Source organism: Acomys russatus, chromosome 7 (genome assembly GCF_903995435.1).
Source record: "Acomys russatus chromosome 7, mAcoRus1.1, whole genome shotgun sequence".
NCBI lineage: Eukaryota > Metazoa > Chordata > Mammalia > Rodentia > Muridae > Acomys > Acomys russatus.
This window is the reverse complement of record NC_067143.1, coordinates 33,599,816-33,622,414: the sequence shown is the minus strand read 5'-3', so window position 1 is coordinate 33,622,414 and position 22,599 is coordinate 33,599,816.

Here is a 22,599-nt window from a genome sequence, read left to right as displayed (position 1 = left end):
ATGAGAGGGGCTGAAGTTTCTGCAGCTTCATGTACTCAGTGAGTGGAGGGTCAGGTCAGAGCTCTTTCATTAAAAATCTCTTTCTGTCTTTCTATCTCTCTACATGTGTCTCTGTCTCTGTGCCTCCCCAGCCTCCACCTTTCTCTTGAGTTGAATTAAGCGAAGTTAAGTGTATGTATTACGTAACTGCATCTTTTCCAACTTTCCCTGTGTATATGAATAAATCTCTATGATTGACAGGAACAGGATCCCATTGTACATAATCTTCTCGTTTATTATATCCTGGATAATAAATATGCTATTTGCGTCACTTTACTCATGACGTGCCACTGGAGAAATAATATCATAATCGGTGTAATTGTGTAATCAATTCCTTGTTTCAGGGCAGTTGTTTTCAAACCTTTGTTAATTGCATCAATATATTTCCTTCTACAGGAATCTGCTTTCCCATGCAATTTCTTTCTCAGAACAGACTTTCCTAAGGAAGATTTCTGTGTCAAATACATTTGCAATTTCAGCCTGTGGTCAGCTCGTCTGCAGTTTTTACTCTTGCCATGGAAGAGAAATGACTCAGAACATGTGGGTGAGTAGCCAGGAAAGAGATGTGTAGGTCACACACACGTGTGTGGTGAAGGGCACATGACATGGGTTCAGACTGAACTCCACTTGTCCCATGGACATTCACTTCTAACATCTCCGTCACTTCCCACCAATGCGGGGTTATTTCCTGTCTGTCAGCAGGATGAGCTAGGCTCAGGTCACCTCTGGTTTTTCCTTGATGCAGTGAATGATCTATTACATTTATGGAGGGCTTTACACATTTCAGCGGTTTTATCTCGTCAGTCTCTCGCACAGCAGACTTTATTAGTTCCTCACTGAGAAAGGGAGAGAATGGAGGTGTGGAAAAGGGTAGGGAGCGTCTCAAGTTCACAGATATAAGGAAAGAAGGCCTGGACTCTAGCTCAGCAAATAGAAGTGCTAATGGGATCCTAAGCATAGAGGATTTGGGGATTCAAGTGTAGGACATGGTGTCTACTCCCCCATGTATATGCTAACGGAGGAGCCAGAGCTTCCCGTGTCGCTGCAGCCAGTACTGCTTTTCATGGGTCAGCATCCTGACACGGGTTTGAGAACTATTCTTTACCTACTATTTTTTTTTTTTTAAATGAGACAAGTCCTCATATAGGCCAGTCTAGTATTTAACTCATCGTGTAGCCGAGGATGACCTTGGATTCCTGATGCCCGCGTCTCCACCTCCAAAGTGCTGGGATTATAGGCATGTGCCACCATGACAGTCTGGTTTGAGAATGATTCTTGAGTGGAGTGGTCACTAAGAAGATATTTTACACATTGTAGAGTGATACTTTGCTCAACTCATGAGATGCCTGCAGTGGTGTGTAACTTTAGTGCCCCCCTCTTCCCCCGCCCCAGGCAGAATCTGTTCCCTCCTTCTGACTTCACCGTGTTCTCACTGTTTAGGGCATGCATCTTACTCGGGTCTGAATAGTCTCTATAATCCTGATGGGCAGCTCAACCTCAAGGCTACCAGTTTTCCTATCAGGCTTTGCACACTCTGTCTTTGCCCGGCCTGACAACAAGACAGAAACTGTTTCTCAAAAGGACATTTGCACCCACCCACCCCTCCAGAAAGGACACGATTTTCCTTCAAGCCCCAGCCAACTTAACTATAGTTCTCACAGTAGGGCTGGCCTCAGACTATATTGCTTTCTGTTATATTGTTTTCTGCTAGCCACAGATCTACCAATAGTGAAGGCTCAGTACTAGAGTTTTGCGTTACATCTCGGACTTCCCTCCAGACTTCCCTTGCTCTGTACCCGACACAAAAAGTTGGCCGTCTGATGAGCCTTTGGTGACTGGGCATGTTGTTATGATCAAAGTGTGATGAAATGTATTCTGCAGCTTTCAGAGCTGAAGGGGATCACCAACCAACACTGCCTTTATTTGGAGGTGTTCAAACATAGCACTTCATTCTGGACTCTAATCTTTGTGCCCCAGGAACTTCATGGAGTGGCACATCCCTGCATTTTCACAAGGTTTGTTTCCCAGTATTTGGTGTGTACTCACTTCAAAGCAAACAGAATATTTGGTACTTTTTGTTTCCCAGCTCCTATCCATAGAGAGGACACGTGTGGCAGTCTGTTGTAACAATGATAGTCCTTTCAGATACAGTGGTGCACGGGCCCTGAAGTTGATACATCTCAGACATGTGCATGTGCAGGTGAAGGAGGAGGAGAAGGTGGAGGTACAGGGGTCTCGCTTGCCCCACTCCCTGCTCCCCATTGACTGAACGTAAAAGCAAACAGGACGTTTGGAACCCTCTCTTTCTGGAGATACAGAAAACCATATCTGAGATGGTGGATAAATTACTGTTTTCCAAAGGTCAGGAGGCTTGGTCACTCCCCAGACAATATAAACCATCTGCAATGGTAGCTGCAGTGGGAATGATTAAATATAATAATGTGCCATTATTGTCCAAGATTTCTCTCTCTCTCTCTAATTTACAAAGGCCGAAAGGAAGAATTAAATGGGACTTCCACCTTTGAAATCTTTGATAGTGGCATTAATCCCAGCATTGCCCCCCTCCCCAGGAATGCCATAGTGAGTGTTTTGTCATTGTGTTAGGAAAGAGTGCCAAGGGCTCTCGCTTGATCCTTATTGCGAAATAGCCTTCATCTAATAGCTCATAGGATTAACACAGGAATCTCGACTGTGGCTGAGTATTACTTTTTTCAACCATATAATCATAAAGTGGCCCAACAATCAGATTGGAACTCAGGGCCAGCTCTACTTAAGTGACCGTTACCACAGCTTCTACCTAAGCGATGGTCTGTAGTGGCTTACCAGTTATGAGAGTTAGCTGAAAGCCAGGGTTAACTATGTATCCTGTCCCCTGTGCCCCTTGCCAGGGAACAACTACCCTGAAAGACATTTGTACATCCCTCTGGTAGCCATTAGATGACAGATTTATAGTATATGCTACTGTTACACAATTGTTCTTCAAGGGTACCCAGTCTCCTTTTCAATCAGAAGGCGCTGACTCTGTGAACTGATTTTGGGCTGGGAATCGGGGAGAGGCAGGGAGTCTCTCTAATGGTGGTGGCTCGAATCAATCTTTTGCTTATCAAGTCTAGGTGTTTTTTTTTGTTTTTTGTTTTTTGTTGTTTTTTTTTTGACAGACAGGATGAGTAGAACCATAGGGGGCAACACATTTGCTGCATTGTTTACAAGATCCCTCTAGCGCAGATTACCCTGTGCATGCTGGCCCTGCTGTCTGTTATGGGAACCAGATCTCCCTTTTCTCTGGCAGCCGAGGATACCTAGAACGTGGCCGCTCCATGTCCCAGGCATTATTGCTTAACGCAAGGGGCTCATTTTAATGGCCGTGCCTCCTGCTTTATAGCCTGCTGTGAGTACACATCCTTGGAGAAGATTCTGAAGGATCTGGGCCCCTCTAGTTTACTACGGTACCTCCTGCCTCCTCTTATCTCTGGGACAGGGCTGTGAGCACTACACAGTTTCTGTTTATAGCCTCAAGCCATTGGACTTTCCCCTTGATATGAGGCTCATTTCCGCTATAGACTGTGGTTTCCAATCTGTCAGCCAGCAACACGAGGAGAATAGACTCAAACAGGGTGTGAGTACATACTTTGGACGGAAAATCTCTGTTACATGTCAGCATATGATCAAAACTTATGTTTTCTCTTTGTGCTCCAGATCCACGAGGGCTCATTCTTTATATAAATATATCATAGGCTGGCCTCATGTATTCCAAGCTGGACTCAGACCCACTGTGTAGCTGAGGCTTCTGTTAGATTGCTGATCTTCCTTCCCTGTGAATACTCCTTCCCAAGTGCTGGGAATATAGGCACGTGCTTCCACATTCAGCCCTTACTGTGTTTTTAATTTTAAAGATGAACACACAGTTAAGTTGACCTTGTGGGATACAATTTCACCTTTTAACACACATAGATTTGTGTGAGCACCAGACTTGAAGCACAGAACATTTCCACCACCTCCAAAACTCCCATGTATGGAGTCTTTCTAGTTACATGCCACTCCTAACCTCAGTCATCGATCGCACCATCAGTGTTTTGTCATCTTGAGAATGTCATCCGAATGGAATCATGTCCACATGGCTTTTTTTTTTTTTTTTTTTTACTGGCATCTCTCATACAGTACAATGTGTTTGAGACTCACCTATGCTGTGGTCTGTGGCAGCAGTCCTTTCCTATCAACTGCTATTTTATTGTATGAGAGGACTGCACTTGCGTATACATCCATCATCTGAAGGACATCTAGCTGTTTCTAGGCTGCTGTACTTATGACCAGAGCTTCTATAAGCACCTACAGACAGGTCTTTGTGTGTAATGTGATGTTTTGCTTTCTTTGGGGCAGGTGCATGAAGAGTGGGGCTGGAAGGTCATATGGTAAGCACATGGAAGGCTGACTGAGAACTGCTACCCTGTGTTCTTGAATGAGCAGTCGCTTTCACCCACATCTGAGGGGTTCGGGTGCTACCATTCTTGCTAGCACACAGTGTTGTCAGTTTCTGTTTTATGTCCAATTTTATAATAGGTATGTAACATCCTGGTTTTAGTTTGTGCCTCCTTAATGGGTAATTATGTATTTTTTGCATGCCAGTTTTGATTTGTATGCCCTCTCTGTCCAAGAACTTTGTATATTTTATGACTGGGTTGTCTGTTTTTTTTTTTTTTTTTTTTTTTTTTTAATGGATGGGTTTCGAGAGTTACAAAAGTTCTGGATAAAAAATGTTTGCACATGGATTGAATATATCCTCTTCCAGCTTATAAGTTGACTTTTCATTGTGTTCACAATGATCTCCTGCCACAGAATGATCCACAATTCAGATGAAGCCAACGTTTTCTTAAGGACCCTGCTTTTGCTATTATGTCTAATAAACTTTTATTTAACTCAAGTAACAAAGGTTTTTTTTTCCTTTTTTTCTTTCAAAGGTTTATATTTAAATTTCTAATCATTTTGAGTTTTTTTTTTTTTAAAAAACAAGATGTGAATTAGTGAGAAAAAAAAGCCACGAATTTGAATGAGAGTGGGAAGGGGTATACGGAAGTATTTGGAGGGCAAAAGGGAAGGAAGAAATGTAGTTAAATTATAGTCTCAAAACCAACCAACCAAACATAAATTCCAAAAAACAAAACAAAACAAAACAAAACAAAAACCCAACCAACCGACCAACCCACCAACCAAACAAGCAAAAAACAAAAACAAAAACAAAAAACCCAATGAACTAAAGTAAAGCTTTTTCCTAAAAAAAAAAAAAGAAAGAAAGAGAAAAAAAAAAAAAGCTGGAAGGTTTAGGGTACCATTCACTTTGCTTTGCCAAGAGATGTCAAGTTGTTTCAACGCAACTTGTTGAAGGAGAGACTTGCTTTAGTGACTCCTTTTTGTGCCTGTGATAATAAGCAATCATCTTTCTCTGTGTTTGGATTTCTAGTCCCATGATTCGGTTGCACTGACCTGTGTCCTAGCTGTTTCCTAGGATGCCCTTGTGTCATAACCACATAGTGAGCCCTCAGTTGGTGATGTGACTCTTCCAACTCCATTTTTCATTCCTAGGTTGTCTTCACTATGGTGCCTTTGCACGCCACACACATGTCATAATTAGCTTTTTTACAGATAAAAACTCCTGCTAAGATTTTGAGTGGAGTTATATTAAGAAGTAGATCTATTTGAGGGGAGACAATAGCTTTATCCATTGAATCTTTTAATTCTGAGTCTGAGCTATTCAGTGAGTTTTTAGATTTGTGCATGTGTTTTTCAGTTTTAAAATCTCTATATTTTAATGCCTTCTACTTCTTTTGGCCTGAGATTTCCATCTTTGGATTTGAGTGGGTCTTTACTTCTGAAGCAGCTTTGTAAAAACTACTTTAAAGTCTTTGCCATTTCCAATATCAGTGACATCTCTACACTGGCATCTCTTGATTGTTTGCCCATGTGGACTTGAGACTTCTTTCTTATGCTGAGTAATTCTGGATTGCATCCTAAATGTTTAAAGCAGCACATTAGGCTGGGTGGTGAAGGCACATGCCTTTAATCCAAGCATGTGGGAGGGAGAGGCAGGCATATTGCTATGAGTTCAAGGCCAGCTTGGTCTAAGGAGAGTTCCAGGAAAACCAGGGCTACAAAGGGAAATCTTCTCTTGAAAAACAAACAAATAAACCACATTAGGAGATTTTTGGGTCTCTTGTGAATTCTATGGAGAATGTTGACATTTTGGTTTTAGGAAGCTAGTGACCTGATGGCAGTGAGTTCTAGTAAGCCTCCAGTGGACTACGTCAATGCTGGTTGGATTTCCAGTCTTTGTTGCACATGTTGCCATGTTGCTGGAACCTGGGGCCTTGTGCATGCCAGGGAGGCACTCCACCCTGGAGCCACATCTTGCTGGCCGTGCTAATCAGATGAGTGTCACTGTGTGGCCCACTGGCAGCTCGGCCCGCTAGTGGTCTGTCATGTAGTTTCAGCTTGAGGGTCTGATCTGCACATGTGAAGCTCAGGAGTGGGCCTGGCATTCAAAGGCAACTCTGCAGGATCGGTTTTCTGGACTCTTCTCTGTGACCATAGAGGGGCTTTTCAGGTCCCTGGTACCTGTTGCTTTGGTCCTCAGAAAGCTGGGACCACAGACACTTGGACTCGATCTTACAAAAGTTATGGAGCCCATCATCCTCTTGGTCTTTCCTCTGATTGGAAGTGGATGTGTCCTAAGAGTGCCCACTGTCACTTCCTCACGTCCCAGCATCATGTCAGTGCCTGAGAGCTGGAGCAATAGGGAATGACAAATGGCTAACAGGAGTTGGAAGTAGAGAAATTTCTCATGTTCTCTGAGCAACCTAATTTCCCCCTTCCTTCCTTTCTTTTTTTTTCTTTTTTCTTTTGATGTGAGGAGTGTGCGTGTGTGTGCGTGTGTATGCAAGTGTGTGTGTGCAAGTGTGTGTTACATGTGTGCTGTTGCGTGTACCTGTGAGTGTATAGAGGCCAGAGTAGAATGTTCCTTTGTGCCATCGCTTACTGTCTTGTTGCCTTGAGGCAGGGTCTCACTAAATCAGGCGTGGCTACTTTTTGTAGACTGGCTGGCCAGTTCTGAGGCTCTGCTTGTCTTCTCTCTGAGTCTGGGCTTGTAGGCATGAGTAGCCATGCTCAGAGTTTTATGTGAGTGAGCACTCATGTGATCGTGCTTGAAGACCAAATGCTCTTACCCACTGAGCTCGGAGCTCTCTTTCTTTATCTTTCATGATGAACTGGATGGCTCCTCTTCTGGTTCTTTCAGTTCATGCCTGACATTTAGGTTTTGGTTTCTGAGATTCTGGAACTCAGGCTGTGGAGTATCAGAGAAAAACCTAGAACATGCTGTGAGCACTGCTCTAACCCCCGTTTAAAAATATTAATTAATTAATTCACTTTACAGCCTGATCCCAGCCTCCTCCCTCCTCTTCTCCCAGTCTCACTCCCATGAACTTCTCTCCCCATTCCTCCTTTCCTTCTTCTCAGAGAAGGAGAGGACCCCAGGAGCACCAGCTCACCATCACCTCAAGTCACAAAGAGGACCAAGAGCATCCTCTCCTACTGAGGTCTACAAAGCAGCCCAGCTAGGGAAAAGGGATCCAGAGGCAGACAATGGAGTCAGAGACAGCCCCTACTCCCATTGTTAGGGCGTCTGTATGTTGACCAAGCTGCACATGTGCTACATATGTGTAGGGGGTCTAGGTACAGCCCATGCTTGCTCTCTGGTTGGTGGTTCAGTCTCTGTGAGCCCTCATGGCCCAGCTACACCCCTATTTCTACTACTAACTTTTCAGAAACCTCATAAAGTCACAAGTATGCCATCTGGGCTTCAGGTGCATGCTAACTAGGAAACTCAGGATACAGAGAGCTTATTTCATCTTCCCAAGAACCAGAGCCCTTTCCTCTTATTTTTGACAATATAAATGGAAATATCTTGCATTTTTTCCCCACAATGACCATTTTCTTTCAGATATGGCTTTGTAACAAACAGTAGAAACGATTGTTGAAAGTATCGTCTTTGACAAGTGTGACTTTGTAACTGGCCTTCTCTGATTTCCCCCTCATTATGGATCTGGAGTCAAATGGGAGGGTTGATGGGGTCATGAGGAGAACCCTTACGATGTGGCTATTTTGCATAGAGTCATTTCAGGGCTCTGCATAAGATGGAAGTGCTTCCATGCCCCAGGGAAAGAGAAGCGCAGTGTTGTGGGGATTAGGATGTTCCGATGCTCTGGGCTAGCACTCTGGACTAGCACTGTCCATCTTGTTTCTTGAGAGAGGGTCTCTCACTGGGACCTAAGACTTCCCTATTAAACCAATCTGAATGGCCACTGGGCCCCAGGATATCCTCCTGCCTACACTTCCTGTGTCCTGGAGTGATAAGTATATACAGTAAGTCCTTGGGGTCTTACTGTAGTGTAGCAACTGTCCTCTCGGAAGACGTGCTGAGGCTTTGAGTCCAAGCTCCAGGGTAATGCAGCAAACCGCAGCCCCAGACTTAGACTCAGTCTGGCTTTGGGTTACACAATCCTCGCTAGAGATAAAGAACTCATTTTTTTTTTCTCTTTCTGAGTAGCCATAGAAACTCAGTGCTCTGACTACTTTGGGCTGAAAATGTAAAAGCCTAGCCTTTCATTTCTACTCTCTGAGCTTACCAGTCAAGTTACAAATCACCAGTCTATTCTACAGTTTTGCACTTCTCAAGCCCTGATAACATTCTGTCAGGGCTGCTGTCGTGGCCCCCAAAGCCTTCCTTTATACTCTGCATTCCAGATAGCCCTAGACAACATTTAAGGAGCAGTGTCGTCACTACATATTTTAGGATGACGATGTTATATTCTTTATTCATAACTGGATCCCTGTGCCATCAAACTAGAAAGCCTATTAGCTTCGCATCTGCCTTTTCCTCAGAGATCTGCTTCCTATATTGTTTGCTGTTGTGTAGCAGGTTCTGCAGAAGACAAGAGGATCCAGGTTGCCAAGTTTTAATTAAAATTAAAATAGTATATGCCAGCAGGCCACATTCTAGGATTACCCCCAAAATCCTTTTCCCATTGCTGTGCGTACCTCGGCTAGTCACTGTCTTTAGGTGTAGGCAGAAATTTTGAACATGACAGGATATCGTGGAATTATGCTACATTATTTGGAAAAAAGAAGCTGGTTGACATAATTGTGATTTGCTACTAAGTTGACTGTGATTGATAAGAAGTGAGGCTATTCTAGGTGAGTGTGGCCTGATTAGGTTGTACCTTAAAATGTTCAAGAAGCAATGGTTGGTGCCCTTCTTCTGGCTTTAAAAAGACAACCGGGCTTATTGCAGAGAAGGTCATGTATTAAGGAGTCAAAAGCATTCTCTAGAAGTGGGAAGTAGAAATGGGTTCATAGTTAAAACACAGAGACTAGCGCTGGGGAACCAGCTTAGTGTAGAGTGTTTGCTTAGCATGAACAAAAAACTGAGTTGAAGTGCCAGTACCACAAAATCCACAAGGACATAGAAACTTCAGGCATAAGGTAATAAGGGAAACTGATTCTGCTAACAAGCTGGGGGATCTTGGCAGTGGGCCGTTCCCAACCAAGCCTCTCGGTGAGGAAACAGCTGATGTTACCCATATTTCAATATGATCCAGGGACTGGCTAAGATGGGCTACACACTTGATCCATGGAAAATTTGAGATAATAAATGCATGGTATTTAAAGCACAAAATTCATGAGATATTTTATACAATAGAAAATGAATGGTGTATACTGGCAACCTTCTAGAACTTCTAGAAGAAAAAAAAACTTGTAAATCATAAATCCAGGGTTGATGTTGGCAAAAACAGGTCTGACTGAGAGGTCATTTGTTGTAGACGATACTCAACTGCTGTTTCACCTGGCACCAAACATTTATGAAGCCAAGGACTCACCACCATGACTGAAGGCTGAAGTCTACTACTGTAGCACTCAGGTAATGTTTCAGTGTTGTTTTTTTATTTGTGATAGAGACATAACATTAGTATTTACCTCAGAAAGTAATTATAAATTAAATGGAATTAATCCTTTAAATTAAGCAATGCACAACTCTTACTGCTCTATGCATCTTAGCCATTATTCTTATGTTTCTTTTTTATATTTTATTAATTTATTCATATTACATCTCAATGGTTATTCCATCCCTTGTATCCTCCCATTCCTCCCTCCCTCCCATTTTCCCCTTACTCCCCTCCCCTATGACTGTGACTGAGGGGGACTTCCTCCCCCTGTATATGCTCATAGGGTATCAAGTCTCTTCTTGGTAACCTGCTGTCCTTCCTCTGAGTGCCACCAGGCCTCCCTATCCAGGGGACATGGTCAAATATATAAAGAACTCAGGAAATTAAACACCACCAAATGAAATAACCCAATTGAGAAATGGGGCTCGGAATTAAACAGAGAATTCTCAATAGAGGAATATCAAATGGCTTAGCTGTAATTTTTAAGAAATGACTAGCCCAAGGCCTTGAAAATAGCAAGAGGTTTAATGAAGACTAGATTTGACTCTGTCTACTCTCTAAAATCCATCGTCCTCATTTCATACCTCCTCAGTTTTTCTCCAGAAGACTAATCCAGGGATGCATTTTTTTTTGAGAGATTATTTATTTTCACCCTGTTCTGCCACACCTTTATAAACTGGTGCTTTTTGATCGTCTTTCTCATTGTCTTATTTTAATTAATTAATTAACATCCCCAATTTTAGCTTCCCCTCCCTCCTTTCCTCCCAGTCCCTCCTTCTCCCCTCTCCTCCCCCATTCTCCCATTTTTCTTCTCCAGTGGATAGCAACCTGCCTTGGCATATCAAGTTGCTGTAGGACTAGGTGCATCTTCTCCAACTGAGGCTAGACAAGGCAACCCAGTTAGGGTTCCAAAGGCAAGCGACAGAGTCAGAGACAGCCCCTGCTCCTGCTGTCAGGGGTCCCACATGAAGACCAAGGTACACACATCTTTTACATATGTGCAGAGGGTCTAGGTCAGTCCCAGTCTCTAGGAATCCCTATTGGTCCAGTTTAGTTGATTATATAGTTTTTTTTTTCCTTGTGGTGTCCTTTGACATCTCTGTCTCCTTCAGAAGAAGACCTCCCACTCTTCTAGAGGATTCCCTGAGCTCTGCCTAATTTTGGCTCTGGGTCTCTGCCTCTGTTTCCATCAGTGAAGTCTCTCCAATGATAGTTATGGTAGGTTCCTGTCTGAAAGCATAGGAGAATATCATTAATAGTGTCAAGGGTGAGCTCTCTCTCTCTCTCTCTCATGGCATGGGTCTCAAGTTGGGCAAGTCATTGGTTGGCCACTCCCTCAATTTCTGCTCCATCTTTATCCCTGCACATCTTGTAGGCAGGAAAAATTGTGGGTTGAAGGTTTTGTGACTGTGTTGGTGTTCCCATCCCCCAGTTGGAAGTCTTGCCTGGTTACAGGAGGTGGCCATTTCAGGCTTCACATCCCCCATTGCTAGGAGTCTTAGCTGGGGCCACCTTCATAGATTCCTGGGAGTTTCCATCATCCTAAGCTTCTAGCTTGTCCCAGAGATGCCCCTTCCTCCCACTGAATCTAGTTCTCTCTCCCAGCTCTTTTTCCTTCCCATCCTCCCCACACTTGACCTCACTTCCTCTCTTACCCAGATCCCTTTTTCCATGCCTCAGGAATGCATTTTAAAGAAACTCTGCCTGTTTTCATTTTTGGATTCTCCCAGGAGAAACCCACCTGGAAGGTACAGAAGACATCTTACACAACGGAGCACGAAAACCGTATGATTTGATGTTTACTGAGTAAATAAGAGGGCTGTTAACACCCTTACTAGCAAGTGCAGAACTCTGGAACTTAGAAGACAATTGGGTAATACAGTAACTACTGAAGTTCATAAAGATGTCTGGAAATGCCTCAGATCAGCCTTCTGGCTTTCCCAGCATTCTCACTGTGATTTCTGCATCTTCTGTCATACACCTTGTTTGAAATATACATCTATTTTTCTCCTCTACTAATTGAGATTCTCTGCCTGTCACTGCAAGGAAAGAGTGTGAACGTTTAGAACTGCCACCTTCCCTGTCTAGGGAAGGCGTGCGTGCCTGTGTGTGGGCATGTGGATGTGTATGGTATGTACGGAGGTGGAGAACAAGGCAGATGGTTTGGTGACGATGCTTTAGACCTTCACTACTGATGCAAAGCAGAGGAATTCTGACCAATAAGGAGGCAGAGTGAAGGTGTTAGTGAAGTACAGTCCAAGCCTGTGGGTAAAATGACTTACTGGTACCCAGAAGGAACGCGCTTAGCTGCTCACAGAAATATGATCATTATAAAACCGGGATATTTAAAGCCAGGATGCTAATTAAAAATCGAAAAAGTTAAAGGTGGAAATTATTGAGTTTGGTGTTTTCATGCAGAACCATGTGGTCAGTTGCTATGGTGATGCCTTTGAAGCCACTCAAGATTTGAAGCACTCAAGTTAAGATATAACCTAGACATTGGTCAGAGCCCTTAGTTAAGAGAACTTGCCGTAGCTAGTTTAAACAGAATTGGCTTTACTGGAAGGATGTTGGTACACCTCCCAGCTGCCTTAGTTAGGGTTTCTATTGATGTAATAAAACACCATGGCCAAAAGGAACTTGGGGAGGAAAGAGTTTCCTCTGCTTATGCTCCCACATCTTGTCACTGTTCATCAAAGGAAGTCAGGGGAGGAACTCATAGGTCAGGGACCTGGAGGCAAGAGTTGGCCGAAGAAGAGGCTATGGAAAGGTGCCGCTTAATTGGTTTGTTCCTCATGCCTTGCTCAGCTTGCTTTCTTATAGAACCCAGGATGACTAGCCCCGAGGTGACCCTACCCACAATGGGCTGGGCCCTCTCACCTCTCTATCACTAATTAAGAAAATGCCTGACAGGCTTGCCTACAGCCTGGTCTTAGGGAAGCAGTTTCTCAACTGGGGTTCCCTCCTCAGAGATGGCTATAGCTCGTGTGAGGTTGACAAAAACAACCCAGCCAGGGTACTAAGTAAATAACAAAAATCTGGAGATCGAGGTTCCTAATGGTGAGCTATCTGGATTGCTGATCAGAATGGTTCAGTTTGTATGATACATTTCAGGAAGGGTTTAGGAGATGGTTCTGTGGGCGAGTGCTAGCTGCCACGTATGAAGATCTGAGTTCAAATACTGTGGAACAAGCTGGGTGTGGGAGCACACCTGTGACCCCAGGTTTATAGGAGGCAGAGACAGGAGGATGGCTGGAGCTTTCCGGCTGTCAGTCTAGCTCATGGTCCAGTGAGACCTAGGTCTCAAGTAAATAAGGGAAAGAGCCATAGAGCAGGCACCTGATGTTCTTCCCCGACCACCACAATTGCAATTGATTTCTGCCCCCTGGGTTACAGTAGAGAAGTTAATATAAAACTAGCTCTCCCACAGACAGTATTTTTAAAATCTTGGGGGAAAATGCTGAACATATTTATTTGAAAGCACAGTAGAATGACCCAAGTCAGACATGAGATGAAGATAACACCTTAGGTGAGATTCATTTTTATGTTTCTTTTCACTGAAGACATCCTCGATCTTGTCAGTGTGTGTGTGATACAGTTCCCTGGAGTGTGGATTTCCTGATGGACAGGGGTTGGAGTGCAGTGCTGCTAAGTGGAGGGAAGTGAGCGTGCAGGAAAACAGTCATTCTAGAGGGAACCCCAAGTCTGTGTATAAACTCCCCTCAGATCCTCACCAATTCCATAACTGTGAAGACACGGGCTCTTCCAGAAGAGCGTTCTAAGGATCCTGTTAACCATATGTCACATAGCCCCCTCGTGCTGTGGATATACAAATTAGAGTTAAGAGTCTGGCAAAATAAGGAGGCTTGATAAATCTCTCTGATAATATTTGTAAAGCGCCAATGTCTGGGAGTAGGGACCAGTTATAGGAGCTAACGACCGTTCCATAAGCTAATGGGAAAACAGAAAGGACCACTCAGCAAAGCTTAAAGGCTCCACACTATGGAGGTTATCTTCCTATTTAACTGCTTGTAAGAACAAAACTCAATATCCTGCAAAGGAAGATAACAACATCAGTCTCTAGAGGGAGTCATTCACAATAGCCAGGACATAATTAAAATATTATTATTATGTTAAGAAAGAAAAATTAAAAAAAAAATCAACCCATGGAAAAAGCTCACAATGGTCCAGATCCCAATTTTAGCAAACAAGTACCTTAAAATAATTGTATTGAATATATTAAAAATGTACAGGAAAAGATGATCTCATAAAGGGATAAATAGATTTTGAATATTCTTTTTCTTTATATGTAAAATAAAAATAAAAGAAACTACTTTATTTCACTGTTTCACCAATCAAATGAAATTATTCTATAAGAGTAGTAAGGTATCCATAAGAAAAAGAGCAATGATGTCTGCAAGGAGTCTTCTGTTCAGGCATTTCTTCTTTCATGACATAATCAGTACATTCCAGCAACATACTTTTCCTTTGGTTCACATCTTCCATGATAACATTTGCCTGCAGTATGTCCTTATTTTAATGATGTCCCCATCACTGATTTAAGTAGCTGATTAAAGAAGTCAATTTAATAGAAATGATCTGAACAGATTTATACCTACACACACACACACACGCGCGCACACACACACACACACACACACACACACACACACAGAGAGAGAGAGAGAGAGAGAGAGAGAGAGAGAGAGAGAAGAGAGAGAGAGAGATGAAGAGAGAGAGAGAGGAGAGAGAGAGCGAGAGAGAGAGCGAGGCGAGAGAGAGAGGAGGAGAGAGAGAGAGAGAGAGAGAGAGAGAGAGAGAGAAGAGAGAAGATATTTTTAAAACAGAGCATGAAAAAAATCATTAAGAGAAATATGAAGCCAAAGCTACACAGAGAAAGCCTGTCTCAAAAAATCAAATCAAACCAAACCAAGCCCAAAAACAACCCCCTAAACCAAAAAACCCCCCAAAACAAAAACAAAACAAACAAACAACCCCCCCCCAAAAACCAACCAACCAACAAGCAAAAAAGCCCAAGAGGAATATGAAGGCATTCAGAATATACATAAATGGAGTTACAGAAAAAAAAGGAATATGGTGTCAATCAGGTAGGGAGATATTTGAACAAACACTGGCCAAAATTATTCAAATTTTATCAAAATTAGCAATTTGCCAATCTAAAAAGTCAAGTAAACTTCCAAGAAGATAAATACAAAGAAAACAATATGTTTTCAATCTAGTGAGAGGAAATCATACCGAGGAAAGTTTCAAAAGTATCCAAATGCAAGAATAAAAAAGTAAGCATACAAAGAAATAATGATATGACTAACAACTGACTTGTTATGAAAGTTTTAGAAGAGACTGGGCTGACATTTAAAATTAAGATATCAGACAGATTAAAGCTGGGATATCTCAAAGATAGTTAATGAAGTTCTTGAGGTTCAAGGGCACTGATGCCGTGTGGAAACAGGTCTACAGGGGATACTGGAGATGATAATATGGGAAATATAAAGTTATGATATTAAATATTTAAAAGACAAGTCTTTAGAGTGAATATACTAGCAATATGCATTTAGAAGAAAATACATAGACAGGAATGAATAAATAAAAAACATATTTAAAACAGACTGTGATAATTTTAGGGTGTGTGTTGTAATCAGAAAGCCACCGAATTAATGCAAAGGGGATACCTTAGGTGTCAGTAGGGGTGGCCAAATAAAGATTTTTTTGTTTTTGTTTTTTAACATTGTCTAGTTCAAAAGAGAGTAGGAAAATGAAAAAAAGAAAGAAAGAAAGTGAATCAACAGCAAAGAATAGCAGGATGATGAAATAAAATTTATTACATCAGTGGATTGTTTTTTCTTGTCTTTTTGAGACAGGGGTTCTCTGTGTAGCCCTGACTGCCCTGAAATTTTCTCTGTAGACCATATTGGCCCCAAACTCAGGAATCTTCCTCTTGATGCCCCTTGATTGCTGGCATTAAAAGCGTGTGCCACCATACATGGCAACCATCAGTGGATTAAAAAAAAAAAAGTTCATGGAATAAATGCTCCAATGAAAAGACAGGTCTTCAGGGGAAAAAAATAAAGACAACCCGACTACATGATCTCTATATGCAGCAACTGTATGCAATAAATCCACTCTTAAGTCTGAAAACATTTGTGGGCTGAAGGTAAAGGATTGAAAACTAAACAAATTATAAAGTCTTAGCATTAGAAGACTGATATGGATATTAGCATCAAAAAACTGAAGGACTACTTCAGAGTCAAAAGGGCCATTTTTTTATAATAATAAAAAAGCCAATTCATCAGAAATATAAAATCCAACAATCTCAGGTGCAAGTGCATCTTAATGACAAGCTGACTTACACAAAGCAAAAATTGATGGAATTAAAGGAAGGAAAAGAAAAGCCTTTAGCTTTCAAATGCAGACAGCAATATCAGCTCCCAGCAACTCATAGAACCAGTAAGTAAAACATCAGAAGGAGAAAATCTGTTTCATGTCCTAGAATGTACACTTGGCCACAAAACTCATCTTGATGAACTTGAAAAAACTGGAATTACAGAGATTGTTCTCAGAGCACAGGAATATTAAATTAGAAATCAATAATGGCAAGATACTTGGAAAATCCCCAAATATTTAGAATTGAAACTATGTGCCTCTAAATTACTCATAGGTCATGGAAGACATCATAAAGGAAATTAAAAAGTACTTTGATCTAAACCAAAGTGACAACATAGCATGTAAAAATTTGTGGGCTGAAGGTGAACCACTATGATTTGAAATGCCCAGCTAAAATAAAAAAGGATAAAAACCAGTGACTTATACCTTAAGGAACCTACTTCCCCAAGATAAGTGTAAAATAAAGTTAGTGGTGGAAAGGAAAATGTAACAGCAATAGGCAGCAATGAAATAGCAAATACAAACTAGAGATTACAGAGAAAGTATCAGTGAACCTGAGGAAGACAGAGGAATAGAAAATCTGTAGTTAACTAGAGAGAAATGATTTAATGTAAAAAACAAATAGCAGGACATTTGTGGTGACATCCAACAGTCCCAACAGGTTAAAGCAGAAGAAAAAAAAAAAAAGTGTTTCAAAAATGATGGCCGAACATCCTCATTTTGTGAGGATAGAAATTCACAAAATTGAGAAGATTTGTAAATAGACTCTGAGGAAACACACACACACACACACACACACACACACACACACACACACACACACACACACTGTAGCCTCATCATAGTTGAACACCTACAAACCAAAGATAAAATGACCATCTTGACAGCAGCCATAGGAAAATTCCAAAACCTGACCATGGCGACAGCAAGCCAAACTTCCAGGGAGTTCTCCTCAGTTACTGTGTGGAGGCCAGATGACAGTGGGAAAACGTCTATGGTTGTGCTGACCCAGTTAATGCAGAGCTTGACACCCAAGTGAACACACCCTTCAAGCATGAAGGCAAAAGGAATTCTCACATATGGGAGCAGAGGACTCAGAAGCAGTACACTAGCACTGTATGGACGCTCTGGGCACTTCTTTAGGCTGAAGGGCATTGTTGGTCTGCTGGAAATTTGGAATTGTTAGGAAGGATGAAAAGCACCACAAACAATAAACATTTGTGTAGATACAAAAACTGTCACAAGCCAGGTTCAGGTAGCTTTGTCAGTGATCCTTAACAAGTAGTTAAGAAACAAATGTGACAATTCTTCTTTCTCTTTTTTTTTTTTACATATACATTTATGTAATTACACATATATACAATAAACTACAGTAAGAAGAACCACTAAATAATCAGGAATTATAGAAATGTTACACTCATAGTGTTTTGGCTATTTGTATCTGGCAGCCTTAAAGAAAACATCATTCCTATCTTGGTGCGTCTAAAATTCTGAATGTAAATCAATATCCATCATATCTCATTATCAACTTAAAACATCTATCTATACCTAAGAAACATCTTAACCCCTAAACAACTAAGCTTAATGGTAAAACTAAACTATCTGGTCTTGAACCTTATCAGAGACTTGAGAAGGAATAAAATTAATTACCCGAGTATACAGGGAGTGCAGGTTAGCAGCTTCCCAAATGAGAAGATGACTGAGACAGTTTGCTGCCTGAACAGTCACCCAAAACTCTCTTTAATTTTGGAGCATCATCTTCAGCCTTCTGGTCCAATATATCTGACAGACATATTTGTGAGGCAGGAATTATTGAGGACTTGCTTACCCTGTCTTGGCAGAGTTTGGCTGTCAACTCTGCCTGCATCCAAGCTTGCCCATTTTTAGGCAGAATTCTGTCTGTGGTACAAATGAGGACATTTTGCCCAGTGGCTTGTTTGCCACATTTGAAGCCATCTCCATAAGGCTTAGTTAGAATATCCATATATAATGAAGCTTGATTACATTTACCCTCTACCCTCTCTTTTCTTCCACTCTTCCCTGTTAGTCCTCCTTCCATGGTTATTTGGTGACTCAATGAGTTAGTTCAATAGAGTAACTTACAGGAGCATGAACAACTTATTGCTGAAGATGCTGTCTCTCCATCTCTGTCAATCACTTACTGTGTACACATACTCAGGAAGGAGTGTAGCCACGACAGGATGTGGCTGGACCCAATCTTGTGCAAGTGATCACAACTGCTGTGACTTCAAGAGTACATCAGCCATGTTATGTCCAGAACTCAGAGCCATCCATTCCTTCCTCTGGCTTTTACATTCTTTCTTCCCTTCTGCCATCATGTTTCCTGAGCCTTGGAGTGGGTGACAGTGATTCCATTCACAGTTGAGCATTCAACAGTCATTTATTCTTATGTTGACGAATTATGAGTCTCTGCCATTACTGCTTCACACTTCGAAAAGAAACATCTCTGGCCAAAGTGACAACCATACTGATCTTTAGGCATAAATATAATGATTTAGAAGGCGATTTGGTAGGCATATCATTTCCATTTTGCAAAACAAGTAGCTTGATTATAGAGCCTGTGATCTCCCCAGCCATGGGGCTTTCTTTTATAGAGATTCAAAATTCATTCAGTACCAACATGAATCCCCTTTTGTGAAACAGTCCTCAAATTAAATCAGAAAGTGTTTGTTTACACCATAACAGAGTTGCCACTATTGCACCAGTGGATGGTTGGTACTATGGTGCACGAGGTCTATAGCGGAGCAAGACTGTTGATGACTTTTTTCAAAAAATGGGAAAATTAAAAGACGTTTCAGACAGGAGAGGAAGAAGGCCCTCTTTCCAATTTATTCAAAATCAACATGAATAAAGACATTAGAAAAATTATCCATACCCCTCAAGAATAGAGTAAAATTATAAAAAAAAATCAAATTCTAATCAAAATAGTAACAAATAGATTCTATTGATATAAAGAATAATACAACAAAGCCAAATGGGGATTATTTCAAGTATTTAGGATTACCTTGAAAATCCTTCAATTAAATTTATGACATGAACAGAAAAATGGAGAAAAAAAAATCCTATGAACAGTTCTGTAGCTGCAGAAAAAGGGCTGTCAACACGAGCAGTTGATGTCACTCACAAGCATGGATCTTCACCTATTGTCCATGTTTTATCAGCTTAAAGTCTCAGAAACCTTCTATAAAAAGTAGAAACTGAAACTATAATGTGGAAACTTTGGGTTCCTGATGCAAATGAGACCAATTGAAAGTAATTAGTGGGTAGGACTTGACTGACTCTAGGACTACCACAGATACCAGGTTTTTTATAACCATAACGGGAACAAATAATAGTATGTAATGAATCAAAAGAATACACCAGGGCTGTGTTTTGGTGTTCATGACACAGTAGACAATGCCAATATCTCAGCAAGTACAGGGAACCAAGGCCTTAGACTTCTGAAGATGAAGGTCTAGGTCATCCTATCAGAGAAGTATCACACACTAGTCATAATGGATGCTATGTGAGGGTGATGATGAGTGCCCTGGCTAGAAGCAGTAGTAGTATTGATGAAGGAAGCCTCATTTTCTGACCTTTCTAAGTGTCTTTGCATGGAGAATGAAATTTAGCACCCACGAATAGTTGGATCTTTGTCTTCATCCTTGGGGAGGAGTTGCAGGTGTTTTGTTCTAATACGAGGTACATATGTTATAGACGAACATTCATAGATGTGGCTTATACTGTTCTCAGATTGTGTGCCACTCTAGTCTGTGTGGCCATATCTTCTTCTCCCTGGGCTTTGCCATGTGCCTTGCTCTCCAGTTGAGCAGCCTTAGCAAGAACTCACACTGTTGTTCCCACATCAGTAAATCCAGATTGCTATTGCTGCTGTCGGCATCACTACAGATGGAAGATTCTAGCAGGTAGTATGTATAACCCGGGGAAACTGGGTACCGTGCCAAGCAGTAGCTTGGGCCCATATATTCTGTAGTGTTTTTATAGGTTGCATGGTGAGTCCAGCTTACACATCTCAGAACAACAGAGCAGATGCTCTACAGGGTTGACTTTGACCATGAAACATGAAGGTCAGGGAAGAGCCAGCACAAAATCCATCTTATTCCTCTTTGTATTTGAACCACTGAGAAAGGCTGATGGGCTAGAAAAATCTAAAGATGATCTGTAAGACTGAATCATCAGCTGCATTTGTTGCAAAGCACCCCCTTTTCGTTAAGCATCTTTTTTTTTTTTTTTGGTTCTTCTTTCTTTGCCCCAGTCTCCCTGACATTGTACTCCTCAGAGAAATGTTAGCAGGTGGCTTTCCCCCCCCAAGAAGCTGTCTTCTTCAGGGAGGTTTGGAGAAGGCATGCTGCTAACATGGAGGGTGTTGGTGGGATTGTGATGAGGTTGGCGAGTGGTGGTGGACATGATGATACTGTGAGCGATGGTGGCTTGGATGGTGTTGGTGATGACATCTAAATGAGCAGCCACGAGAGAAGTGTTGTGGCACTTTAGTTAACAATGGGCCACATGCTATGGTGGTTTGTAACATGGGAACATAACAATAATATAATGGAGCTGAAGGATTCCTATCACTTCTTTATGTGATGCCATCTTAATGCTATGGGGTGACCTCTGGTGATGGTGAATGATCTATTATGTTTTCATGTTATGCTCTTATGGAATTATGTACAGTGCATAAAAATTGATAATGCTGTATGGCTGTGCTATTAGTTCATGCATTTATTACACTATGTTTTATCATCAGAATGTCCTCACCCAGTTAAAAATAATTTAATCCAAAACAGTTACCTTGTAACACCAGCAGCAGCCTCATTCATCCTGTGTTTACTGAGAATTGTTTTGTTTTGTTTTTAGAGACAGCGTTTCTCTGTTACAAAGAGTCCTGGCTGTCCTGGACTCTCTTTGTAGACCTGGCTAGCCTCACACTCACAGAGATCCACCTGCCTCTGCCTCCCAAGTGCTGGGATTAAAGGTGTGTGCCACCACATCCAGCTGTTACTATAAATTTTGATCACTTGAAAAGGCCAACTAGATTTCTTCAAGTACACTCTTTTGTCCCAACAATGGTAAAACTGCCAAGTGATGCAGTTCTCATAACCCCTTCTTGTCATTAAGTAATGGTTGACTGATAAAATAATAAAAGACTGAGACGCTAGGTTACAGCGGATTATATTCCACTCAATTTTTGTGTCCCATTCTTTGGTTTTCTTCCTTAGGGGAAGATTTGGTATTCCCATCCTGTGGAACCTCAGCATGACTATAGGACTGGCTTCAGGCAATATAGAAGCCGCAAGAGCTGGCACCTGCTTATCACATCTACTTCCCTCCACCACAATGGTTGGCATCTTTGGGTTAGGTGTTCCTTCAGCCTAGATCTTGGAGCAGAGCCTTTGTTAACCCATGGCAGACATGAAACATGGATGATAATTTTGTTTTTTGTCTTTGTCATGAAAATCCAGTGCGATTATATGACAGCATAATCTAGTGTACTCTGACTTCTGTGAGAGACAGTCATACCTGAGGACTGTGCCTTTGGAACACCAGTGACAAACAGAGAAGGTTACTGCTCCACAAGGCTAGATTCTGTACTCCAGAGACTGAGGGGAGGACTGTGAGGTGAAGGACAGCCAGGACTACTTAACGAGACCCTCTTTCAGAGAGAGTGAGAGTAGGAGGGAAGGAGGGAGGGAAAAGAGAGGGAGATAGAACAAAATATAGATACATGATAGGTAGATAGACAGGTAGATAGATAATAGATAATCAATAAATGATACGTAGGTAGGTAAGTAGATGATAGAGAGATAGAATGCTGTAGTTCCTTGAATTTTCCCCTGAAATAAACTTGGGAAGCTCTCCACACACATAGGAAGTACTTAGAGTTCTTATGGCGTGTGCTCCAGCTGCCATGAAGCTCAGGGAAGGAAGCTGGGGCTCTCAGTCTGAGGAGGGTCGGTAGCCTTTCCATGTGTTTGGATCCCCCTTCATTAATGTGATCAGTTTTGTCAGTGAGATCCTGCTTCCTTCATTTCCTCCACTAGTCCATGGGAGTCCCACAGCAAAGAAGCTTGGGCTAATTTCTGTTAATGCACTTTATTTACAGGTGGGTGTGTTGTGGATTATGGGAAAAATGGTTTTCTCTTAT